The 10,316-nt window shown below is 54.8% G+C and overlaps 1 protein-coding gene across 1 annotated transcript in view; it reads left to right on the forward strand.

The window, feature by feature from the left end:
* Positions 1-10,316, forward strand: part of DHRS3 (dehydrogenase/reductase 3) — a 34,650-nt gene that overhangs the window by 16,810 nt on the left and 7,524 nt on the right. The gene's annotated exons all lie outside the window — the stretch shown is intronic.

Here is a 10,316-nt window from a genome sequence, read left to right on the forward strand (position 1 = left end):
CGGCCACTTTGTTATTGGAAACTGCTGTGTTTACCAGCGGCGCTAGGTGGGTAGCTGGCCCGCTTGGCCCGCATCCAGGTGCCTCTGCCCGGAGAGGCTGCCTCGGCCACCTGGAGCTGTTTCCGCGCTCGCGGCCACCCCTCCCCGTCCCTCTGCCGAGCCCAGTGTTCTGGAGCTGGGGGGCGGAGGAGGGGGGTGCGGCGGGGACGCGGGGGTCTCAGGCAGGATCTTTCTCTTTCTTCATACTGGGGACTTGCCAGGCCGTTATCCCCGGAGAGACAGGTTTGGGGGCTCAGTACATGGCAACCAGTTCTTCCCTGTTCTCAGGCCAAATTGGGGTCTTCTACCCCTGGCAGTCCAACCCCGCAGCCATGCTGAACCTCTCCTCTTCCGTCACCTCCGTCACCTGCCTGCCAGCACAGCAGCTCCTGACCGACCCCCTGCACTGCCCTGGTCCCATACTCGCAATTCAGCCGTCAGAACGTGGCCCCAAGTGCAAGTGGGAGGCCGTCATTTCTCTGCTCACGACCCTCCAAAGGACTTCGCCGTCGCTGAGAAGAGAATTCAGGACCACCCCCAATGTCAACAGCCCCCAGCTTCCAGTCTCCCACTTGGCTCAACCACTTGGCTTCCTTGCTGACCCCCAACACACTAAACTTATTCCCACCCCAGGCCCTTTGCACTGGCTGTTTCTTCTGCCTGGAATGTCTACAGTGCTGCCTCCTCCACTTCCCTGAAGTGTCTGCCCAAGTGTCACCTTCTCAGAGGCTTTCCCTGCTCCTACCCCCATCTAAATACCACTCCCACCCGACGATCACTCCGTCCGGCCCCACTGCAAAGCTTTCTGCTCCTTTCATGCACTTTTGGCCTCCTTTATTGACTATATATATATATTATATATAGTCAATCGTTCATGTGTTTATTGTCGGCCATCTTCCACATACGCACGTGAAAGCAAACTCCGGGAGAGTGGGATTTATTACCCATTGTATCCCCGGGTGTCCAACAGCGCCTGGCATCCAGTCACCACTCAGTAAATACTCTGCGAGGGAGGGAAGGAGGGAGGAAGCGAGTTGGCAGGACAAGGAGCAGCCGTGATGAAGCTCGGGTTAGGAGTCCAGGTTCAAGTGTCGCTTTGAAACTCCCGGTAGAGCAACCTGCATGAGCTCCTCAGCCTGTCCGGGCCTCATCCGTGTACCGGACTTACGTTCCCACTTCTCAGGAGGATGTGCAGCGCGTGCTGGAGAAAAGTCGTCAATGCTGGCTCTCCTCACCCCTCCCCCACACTCCCACCTCAAGGTCGTCTGGTGTTCGCCACCAGGAAGTCCGGATAGAGGAACTGGGGCTGAGGTCATGGGCTTCAGCCAGTGACTTGGGGGACGGACACACACACACACACACACACACACACACACCCACACATACCCCACCCCCGTCCCCGTGTTTCGTCAAGTGAGGTCTGAGGGCAGACAAGAAGGAGGCACAGCCCTTGGGCGGGTCTCCTGGGCTGTTACTGCTGCTCGTTGGGTTTCTGGCTGGAAGTGAGGAATATTGTCCTGCTCTCCCTAGAGTCAGCCTATGAGATGGTTTCCCCGGAGGGTTTGGTCCCAGAACCAAAAAGATGCACCAGAATCACACCCGGGGATGAGACGGGGACTTGGCCCAGTTGTCGCACTTGGTTTTGGAGCACCTGCTCTTGGTAGGTGGCAGTGGTAGCAGGTTTTGAGGGGGGTGCCCTCTGTCTTTGGGGACAGGAGGCATCCGTCACAGAGGGAGATGGGTGTCTCAGCGACCGGAAGCACGGAGATCTGGGGAGTTAAATGGCAGGGCCACATACGCGGACGTGTGCAGCGGCTTATTCATAACTGCCAAAACTTACAACCAAGAGGCCCTTCAGCAGGTGAACCGTGGAGCATCCAGACAATGGGATGTTATGCAGGGCTCAAAAGAAATGAGCTCTTAAGCCGTGGAAAGAGGTGGAGGAAACTTACATGCGTATGACTAAGTGAAAGAAGCCAGTCTGAAAAGGCTGCATACTGTGTGATTCCAACTACATGACATTTTAGAAAAGGCCAGACTTTAGGCGACAGGAAACAGATCTGTGGTTGCCAGGAGCTGGGGGCAGGGAGGGGTGAATAGGCAGAGCACAGAGGATTTCTAGGGCAGTGAAGCTACTCTCTGTACGATACTGTGTGTATCCGTGGTAGATACAGTCATTGCTCACCTGTCCATACCTGTGGAAGGCAGCACCAAGAGTGAACCCGCACATGAACCGTGGACTTAGGGCGATGATGATGTGTCAGGGTAGGTCCATCAGTTGTCCCAGTCTGGTGCTAATGTCGATGGGAGGAGAGGCTGTGCCTGTGTGGGGGCCAGGACCATGTGAGAAATCTCGGTACCTTCCGCTCAATTTTGCCGTGAGCTTAAAACTACTCTAAAAAAATGAAGTCTATTAATAAAACATTATTTTTAAAAAGCAGAGAGAGGGTTGGGAAGCGAGCGTCTGTGGGAGTAGGGGGGTATTTTACACGAAGGGCCTCTCAGTTAAAGACCCGCTTGAGCAGAGCCTAAGAGAAGAGAGGGGGGTGGGGAGAGGGCCGCTCGGGGGAGGGGCACAGGGAAGGGGCGCAGAGGCCCTGGGACAGGAGACCAGCCGGCCCTGGGAGTGGGGGAGCTGAGGGCGGAGAGGTGGGGACATCGGATCAGATGAGGGAGGGCCCGTGCTCATGGTGAACACTGTAGATGTCACTCTGAGTGAAATGGGGAGCCACTGGGAGTTGCGAGCACAGTGACGAGGTCTGAGTTACGTTCTAGAAGGATGGCTCTGGCTGCTGTGTGGGGGACAGTCTATTCTGCTGCAGGGGCGGAGGCGCTGGACCAAGGGTCAAAGCAGGGAGACGGTTCGGGCTGTTGCTAGGGCCCAGGTGAGGGGTGACGGGGGGCTGGGCCCGGAGTGGCCGCCACAAAGGAGACGAGAGAGGTGGCCAGCCTCTGGATCCCAGAAGTCAGACTGACAGGTTGGGTGTAGGATGGGGAAAAACCATCGATGGCAGACAGGAGGAATCTTCAGGGGGAAAGGAGGCGGGCATCTCCTGTCCTCAGGGGTCCTTCCCCTCAGGCTCTAAAGGCCCCCAGGGTCCCACAGCGGGGTGAGGGTCATCACTGTCACCCATTCAACAAGTACTGCACCAGTGGCGACCCTTCCTTCCCTGGGAGGTGAACGCCTCGCCGTGCAGTCCTTGTCATGCAGCCCGTGCTCGGTGGCACCTGTGCAGCAAATGAATATGTCCTTTCACAGAGTCCCCTGCTCCTACAGGTGGAGCACAGTGGCCGAGGGCACAGTCTGGGCATCAGACAGAGCAGGTTGGAGGTGGGCTCCACCCGCTACTGACCGAGTAACCTCAGGCACAGCCCCCCGTGCCTCGATTTCCTCGGGCACCAAATGGGTGCCCTACCTCGCTCCTGCGGCCGTCACAGGACCGGGTGGGAGGCTGCCGCAGGCGTACCCTGCGCTCATGCTTGTCCCTGTGACTCCCAGGGGGCTGGTTCCAGGCTGGACGTCGGCCGGGAGGAAGTCCGTGTCCAGCTCCAGGCTGTGGTCAGGGGCCTGTGGGAGGAAGACAGCATCGGCTGCTCTAATTTGAGGAGCTTCGTAACAGTCCTCTCAGTAGCTGAGCCAGCGGTAGCCAGAACATTCTCGGCATGTCCCAAAGGGGACGAGGCCAGAGCAAGCCTACCATGGCTCCGTGGGAAAGTCCCGCCTGTCACTTGGGCAGCTCAGCAGTGCAAGGACAGGAAGGAGCAGGCGAGCTCTGTAGCCTCACAGAGAGGCCGAGCGGTGTTTGTCACCCCCGACCTGCCGAGTGGTGTTTGTCACCTCTGACCTGCGGGGGTAACCCGGTAAGTGGCGGGACACAGGTAATGAACCTGGGCATGGACAGGGGCATGTAGAGTTTGGAGGAAAGGTAGAAAGATTAAGATGTCTGGAAACGTCTCAGGGTAGTGCCATCAATTCTGAAGGGCTGGGTGTCGGTGATGGGTGACTGGCTGGCACTCCCAATACATGAGAGCTAGAGGCATTCCTAGAAAAAAAAACTGCGGTTTATTTCTAAAAAAAAAAAAAAAAAAAAGGCTCCGTCCTGCAGAGGAACTTAACTATTTTTCAGCACCAGAATCTTTGTAGAAATGACTGTTGTAGAGGCCCAATTAAAGTGTCACTGCTCTGGATGGCCTGGGACCCTACCTACCAAGGCCCCCACCCCTCGGCAGCCCCCGAGGGTTCTCACCGAAACCCCTCCAGGGTTCCTCGGTGCTCAGTGTCAAAACCTCTCCTAATGGGTGACCTGCAGCCCGCTCCACAGTTTTGTCCCCTGTCCCACCTTCCTGGGCCGAGGCTGTGGCCAGAGCAGGGTCTACTAAGTCAGGGGGGAGGGTGGGAATGGCGAGGTCTCTAAGATTGTGCTTCTGCCCTAGTCAAGGCTGTTTCTAGAGGCCAAGAGGCCCCGGTTGGGATCTCCCAGGGGTCTGTTGCCTTAGTGACCCCACTTTTCTGGGGGATAGTGGGATCTTCTGCGAGCAAGGGGGCATCTATTTCTGTTCCTGGGGTAATAGGAATAACAACAAGAATAATAACAACTGTTATTTATCGTGTCCTTTCTTCGTCCTCCCAACCGCCCTTCAAAGTGGGCATTTTAATAACCTTAATTTATAGAGCGGTTAAGTGGGTTTTCTGAGTCTGTGGAACTCATCAGTGGCAGAGCAGAGAACTGAGCCCGAGCAGTTCAGCCCCCGAGCCTGTGTTCCAGGCCACTCTGTTCAGATGAGGGGTCTCTTTTTGGGACAGGGATGGGCAAGAGAGGAAAGCTCGGGACTAAACTTAGACTAGCCACGTACCTGTTAAGAGCGCGTGTGTCCATGTTTCCGATATCACCCGCCCACACACACACGCCCACCCATCTGGGTCTCGCGGGCACCCCACTCCGACTCTAGAGGTGTTACACACTGAGTTTTGCTGCTTGCGTGTCCTCATCCAGCCTCGAGGATGGATTTTTATTAACATCCTCTTGCTGGAGGGATTGGGTGGAGGAGGGTGACTCAGCCTTCACATTGTGACCTTCCCGCCTCCCACCCCCCCAGCCGTGGTTTGGGGTCTCTAGTGGGTATTTTCTTTCCTTCTGAGAGAGACGCCAACTCTGGTCTAAAACACGGGGCCCAGGGACTCGGAGCTTTCCAGGGCTGCCAGTTATAAACACGTGCTCCTCCCGGGACCCACCCGGAGACCACCTGGCTCACGTCACTCGTGGGGCTGTGCTCTGCAGCTGGACTCCAGCCATGAACGCCAAGTCCAGGCCTTGGTGAGAGCCCCCAGGCGAGGGAGGCACGGCTGGGTGGAAAAGAGCCCATTCTCTGGTCAACAGGTTTTTCTCGAGGCCTCTTAGAACCAGTGCCATGTGACAGCAATAGCTGGGTCTTACTCTGTGCCTGGTCCGTGCTGGATGCTGAGGTTACGAGATAAGTAGGGTACTCGCAAGCTCGTCGTGGCGGCATGGCAGGGGTGCTGACGAACAGGCCCAGCACGCTGGCCTCTGTGCACTAACTAGTGGAGGTACAAACAAGCATTAGCGCTGGCGGTCAGGAACTTGAGTTCTGAATCACACTGCTCTGCTAGCGATGAGCGGTATGACCTTGGGCAAGTCATTTTACCTGTCTGAGCCTCACCCATAAAACGGCAAGAGTAACCATACCCACTTGTGGGATCGTGAGGATGAAAGGAGAAAACACACAGAGGGAGTCAGCACAGCACCTGGCCCATGGCAAGTGCTCAGTAGATGTTGGCCATTGCATAGCGTGGTTGTGGGAGGGTCGAAGGGGCATCGGGGAAGCTTCAGAACTGGAGGGGCCTTCAAGCGGGGTTCTGCAGGATGAATAGGAGTCCGCAAGTAGACCTGGCATTTAAAACGGAGAAAAACAGCCTGTTCTGAGCACGAGGTAGAGTCACAGGAAACCCCGAATGGGTGAGATTTAGTCCCTGCCCTCCGAGAGACAGGACATAGTCTTGAAACGGCGATGACAGCACACCGAGGGCCAAGCGCAGTGTGTAAAGAGTGAGTGTAAACGGGAACTCTGGGGTCCCTGCGAGCCCCTTCACTCATTCACTCAACAGCGAGGAGAGAAATGCAAATAGACAGTCACCTCACAGTGGGCGGGAGCTCGGAGAGGCACTGCAGGGGGCTGGGGAGCAGCGGGGCTGGACCCTCTGTGCTCAGTGACGCGCGTGTAAAGGATCTGCTTGAGCAAGGATCTGGGGGGAAGCGGAGTTCTGCCTTTTTTTCTTACGTTCGTAAATAACGGTGCTGGTCTTTGGAGACGGTCTTCCTTAGACAGACCAGCGTAAGGAAGCCAGTGACAGTCAGCCATGATCCCAGCCTGAGACGACCCCTGCTCCTACGCAGCCTGGCGACTTTCTGCATTTTAACTAGCTACATTTTCATAGTTGAGATTATCCCATGTGGGTGATGCTGCACCCTTTTTCCGACAGTTAGATCCCCGAGCATTCTCCCCTATCACGAGCACTCAGCAGCAGAGGAGGACACATCGAAGGGTCGAGCTCTGATTTTCTCAGCTCCTTCTCCCCATGGACAATAATAATGAGAGCACCTACTGACGCTGGGTGGGTACCAGCTTCTGTGTGCTCAATCCGCACGAGACCCCATGAAGAGAGGAAATGGCCTTTCTCCTACTGGGAGAGGGAATAGTGAAGAAAAAAAAAAATACCTCGGTTCGAATCCCAGCTCTGTCACTCAGTTGCTGTGTGACCTCAGATAGGTTGCTTAGCGTCTCTGAGCTGCGGTTTTCTTATTACCTGATGGATGTAATACAGCAACCTTATAAATCCCCCAATTTAAATGAAGTCCCACTCATGGTAATGTTTGTCTGACTGTCCTCATTCCTTCGCATCTTCCCCCATGGAACACGGGCTCCCTGAGGCAGGGACCATGTCTCTTGCATTCTCTGTTCAGTCCCCAGTACTGGACACAGCACCCAGCCCACAGCTGGCCCCCTGCGAGGTCCTGGTGGGCGGATGGATGGGGCGGTCATGGCCAGGGAGTGAGACGAAGCGGGAGGAGGATCGGGAGGGGATGAACACCGTGTGAGGGCACGTGGGGTTTGGGAGAAGAATTCTCAAAGCTTGGATTATTCCACCAAGCCTCTGGGTGTCTCTGTGGAGCACGAAGGATCTGGGTTCGAATCCTGCCTCCACCACCCACAGGGTTTGACTTTGGGCAAGTTCCTTAGCTCCTTTGAGCCACAGCCTCCTCGGCTATCAACAGTGTATAATAATAGCCTTCGATCTTGGGGGGCTGCACAGGCGTTCAGGTTCACTGTCGCCTTTGCGAGGCTGGCTCTAAGGGAGAGAAGGGGAGGAACCGTGCTTTTGCTAGGAGGCCTAGCCGGGCCCCCCTCCCCTGGTAGGCCACAGGTCTTTCTCCGCTGCCCTCCTCCTTACCAGTCACTGAGGCACAAGAGGACAGAAGCCAACTGTTTGCCCCCAAGAGGAAGGCAGGCCAGGAGGTGTCAAGCTACCCTGAGCCTTTACTTTACAAACCAGGCTTAAGAATAAATCCCAGGCCGCTGACCTTCCCTGGCTGCTCCCTGCCACTGGAGTTAATTAAGAGGAGGCCGTTTTGGGTTCCCAGGGGTCATGAATCTGCCCCGTCCGCAGCCCGGCCACCCCAGGCCCCTCTCAGACCCCTGCCTCCGGCCGGCCCAGTCCTCACCTCATCCTAGCACTGGGTGGGCCTCTTGTTCTGCCAGCCGTCCAGGCTCAACCCCAGGGGGCTCTGGGCAGGGATCACCTGGAAACTGAACTATACCTGCCAGCTTCCTGGTCAGTGACCCTGGGTCCCTGAGGGTTCTGAGCAGGGGACTGGAGGAGGAAGAGCCAGGAAGGGACAGTGGCTACATTAGGTCCAACCATTCCCTTTACTCAGCTCTCTCCCTTACCTCCCATCCCTAGGGGACCAGCCCCAAGCCACCCCCTCACCATAGAGATGCGTCTGGGTCCTAAGACCGGAGCAAGGCCAGCCTGGACCTCAGGGACTCTGAGCATCCACCACCGTCACAGACACAGAGACGCAGAGTGAAAGAGACATACACAGAGACACAGACACACACACACAGACAGACTCGCACACTCAGCCACAGTGAGGCGCACACACACACCTGGGCCTTGTTTTTATCTGAGGTTCTTCAAAGGTCCCAGCTTCTGACCTGGCCCCGGACCTCTCAGCTCAGTCCCCGGGTGGTTTTGGGGAAATCCTGGGTCTCACTGACTCTTGGTCTAAGTAGACGCTGTGTTGAAGGTTCTGGGACCCTAAAGGGGTCAGTCAAGGAAGATGGGATGGTGTCAGCTTTGGAGAGGCCACTTAACCACTTCCCACCCCATCCCACCTGTGATCTGGAACTTTCATTCATTCACTCAACAAACAGCACAAGCCACGCTGGGCCCTGGGATATGAAAATGAACAAGCCAGAATTGAGGCCTGAGGGGTTGGGGTGAGGAGGGCAGAAAGCAAACCTGCCACAAAGCCCAGGGAGAGGTGGGGCTTTGAGCATAGAAGTGAGGGGGCCAGTCCCCCAGCCACTGGAGGCACCCCTTCCTCTGCCTCACCAGACACTAGGGAACCATGCAAACCCAGGGTCCTGTTCCCCGTACGAGCTGGTTGTGGGATGGGGAAGGAGGCCCAGGATTACATTTAGCTCAAGTGGACCTACTCAGAGTTGGATGGATGGATGGTGGGATGGATGGATGGATGGATGGATGGATGGATGGATGGATGGATGGATGATGGATGGATGGATGGTGGGATGGATGGATGGATGGATGGATGGATGGATGGATGGATGGATGGATGGATGGTTGGATGGGTGGGTGGATGGATGGATGGATGGATGGATGGATGGATGGATGGATGGATGGATGGAAAGAAGAAAGAAAGGTAGGTCGGTAGGTTGCGGTGGGTAGATGAATGAATGGATGGGTGGATGGATGGGTGGGAGAGAGAACGGGTGGACAGACAGATGGGATGACAAGAAAGGATGGAAGGGAACGTGGGTGGTGATAACTACATGGCAAGGCTGAGGTCTGGTGGAGTGGAGGTCACCTACACCAAACGGCCTTCCTGGAACAGATATTTGTGTCATCTCTTCTGCATTAAGTTAAACTCTCCAGCCTCTCCTGGAGGACCACATGCTAGATCTGTTTTTAGTTCAAGAGACGAGAAAGTATCCCTTGGAGCCTGACTAATTGCAGTGCACTTGCCCTTGATGGACTTTTGCGGCCATGGAGAGCCGCTGATGGAGACCTCCCTCATAAGTCCTCCCCGTATTTCAAGACTTCAATTAAAATAACTAAAGTGGTTGGAAGAGGTGGGTTTTCAAACGGGGCTTTCCCAGAGGTGTTTTAGCAGTTGAGAAAACACTTTAATTTTCTTTTTAAAACTATTTCAAAAGTTTTTAAAACATTTCTAATTTTAAAAAATCAAGTCCTTTGGAGACCAGCCAGCCCCTTTCTGTATCCCATCAGCTACAGCCATTTGGGGCCCTTTCTGCTTAAGTGAAATTTCTGAGATTTCAAGGTAAACAGTTGATAAACTTTTACCACCGACAACCGCTTATCGGTGTGACTTTTCTCTATACTGAGTCACAAAGCAAAATACAGAAATCGGTTGGATTCTGGTCTGGTGTGATTGGTCCCTCACCTCCACTGGAAAGTGTTTGTCTTCCCAAATAGCCTTTCTATTTCCAATAGTGGTTTTAGAGTAAGATAATATGGACTTGGATATGTACATGTATTCTTTGTCCTGGTTTCACACGTTGGGGTTTCTATGTTGGGCTTTATTTTTTAAATTTTTCAAGGAGAAATTTCATTGATAATTTTTTTTTTTAAGGGAAGAGAGAAATAATAAAAATAGAAACCCATTAGTCTAATCCCCAAGCAGCGTTTATCTCTTCCATCCTCTGGCTGACTCCAGCGTGGCCTCTTCTCCCTCTATGCCGATTAAGCTGAGTCCTAGGGTCCTTCTTCCCCTCCCCCAACCCTGACCTCCTGGCTTCTGACCCTCCGGCTTCTGACTCTCTTACCAGCTGAGACCTCTCGAGAACACGTGTGTCATTCTCGCTTAGGTGAAGGTTGTGGATTATCCAGGCTTCTCCGCTGAGCCTTTACGGCCGGCCGTTCAGAAATTGGTCCAGCTCCTTTAAGAATTCATTTCTTGGTCCTGCCAGAGTCACCTCCTGGCATAATGAGCCCTGAG

Source organism: Pteropus alecto, unplaced genomic scaffold, assembly GCF_000325575.1.
Source record: "Pteropus alecto unplaced genomic scaffold, ASM32557v1 scaffold125, whole genome shotgun sequence".
Lineage (NCBI taxonomy): Eukaryota > Metazoa > Chordata > Mammalia > Chiroptera > Pteropodidae > Pteropus > Pteropus alecto.